Source organism: Mandrillus leucophaeus, unplaced genomic scaffold, assembly GCF_000951045.1.
Source record: "Mandrillus leucophaeus isolate KB7577 unplaced genomic scaffold, Mleu.le_1.0 Scaffold848, whole genome shotgun sequence".
NCBI classification, from domain to species: domain Eukaryota; kingdom Metazoa; phylum Chordata; class Mammalia; order Primates; family Cercopithecidae; genus Mandrillus; species Mandrillus leucophaeus.
In genome coordinates, this window is record NW_012109230.1 from 211,973 (window position 1) to 213,581 (window position 1,609).

The 1,609-nt window shown below is 35.1% G+C and overlaps 1 protein-coding gene across 3 annotated transcripts in view; it reads left to right on the forward strand.

Moving 5' to 3' along the window:
* Positions 1-1,609, forward strand: part of EDC3 (enhancer of mRNA decapping 3) — a 61,561-nt gene that overhangs the window by 2,682 nt on the left and 57,270 nt on the right. The window contains exon 2 of one of the 3 annotated variants that reach the window (XM_011968528.1): positions 649-779. The exons of the other annotated variants lie outside the window; for them this stretch is intronic. The gene's annotated coding sequence lies outside the window, so the exon portion shown is untranslated. The remainder of the gene's footprint in view (positions 1-648; positions 780-1,609) is intronic. 3 annotated transcript variants of the gene reach the window in all.

The following is a 1,609-nucleotide window of genomic DNA, read 5'->3' on the forward strand; positions in this document are numbered from 1 at the left end:
GAGGAATTTGCCAGATTGTGGTAGAATTAGATGGAGTCATGAGTTTGAGCATCTGTGTATGGAGATTTGATTTGTGAGCACTACTTGCAGCTGGAATTCTGGTGATCTGAACTGGGGTTTCATCACTTTATACAATTCATGTATTTGAAACCTTATCTAGAAGGTTTGCTTATTGGATTTGGTGCCTTTATGAAGTAAAGAAAGAGTCATTTGGTTGATGATTGCCAGAATGGGAAGAGATCTCAATATATTTACTCAGTGCTGTTTAATGAAATGGAAGAAGCTTGTATAAATGTTGAGAAATTGTGCTTGGGTCCAAAAAAAAAAATCAACTATACCTATTGGGGGAGGGTGGAGATGTAACCTCACAGGAGTTCCTGTAATAAAAAGATTTGGTGTTTTAATCACCAGTCAGTGGTGTGGTTAAGAAGGCTGTGAGAAGAACTGATGTGACCTGCATTAGTATATTGTATTAGGAAAATACAAAATGTAGAATGAGAAAGGTTGCATCACTGGTAGGCTTGTACCTGGAATATTAGGTTTGGATCTAGATGTGCTAAGAGTAAATTTATGAGCAGAAGTCAAAAGTCTGAAGATATGGTGGTGTTGCTTTAGCATGAGTGATTGTTTTTCTCCTTGTCATTTCAGACTTTCAGGTATAGGCCGGGTTATTGGTCTTAAAACTTCTTCTTGAGAATGTCTGAAAGACTGAGGAATCTGTTAGATCTTATATACTTCTAAGTTGGCACCTGAAACTTTTCATCGTAGATTTAAATAGTGTAAGTATTTAATTTTAAATAGTTTAGGATGTAATTTCTGACAAGTAAATATTGACTTCTTAAAAATAAATATAAAATTACCTAAATACAGTATCAATTTGATGTTTTAAAAACATACAACTAAACTTTTGAAACAGACTAAGAAATATATAACATAGCTTGTTACATTACTTGATTTTCAGACTTTAAGCCCATCTTGCATTTGTGAAATGAACCCTACTTAGTCATGTATCTACTACTTTTTACATGTAAATGGATTCAATTTGCTAACATTTTGTTAAGAATTTTTGTGACTATGTTCATGATGGATTTTGGTCTGAGGTTTCCTTTTTTTTATGTCATCTTTGGCCTTAGTAGCAGAGTAATTATGACCTCATAAAATGAATTGAGAAGTGTTCCTTCCTCCTCTGTTTTCTGAAAGAGTTTGTGTAGGATTGGTATTATTTCTTACATGTTTCATAGAATTTACCAGTGAAGTCCTATGGCCCTGGGTTTTTCTCTCTGGGAAGATTTTACTAATTCAATTTCGTAATACAGTTAGTTGAGTTAGTTTTGGTCATTTTTATCATTTTGGGAGTTTGTCCATTACGTATTTTTCCTTTTTCTTTTTGAACTTGTATCCATTCCACTTTTCCCACAGAATTTTATCCTAAAGCAAAAGTCAACTTGCTGCGAAAGACCAGATGAAAGACTTTATGAGCCAAGTGGTTTCTGTGATTACTGCTCAACTATCACTATAGTGAGAAAACAGCCATAGACAATATATGGCCGGGCGCAGTGGCTCACGCCTGTAATCCCAGCGCTTTGGGAGGCCAAGGCAGGTGGATCTC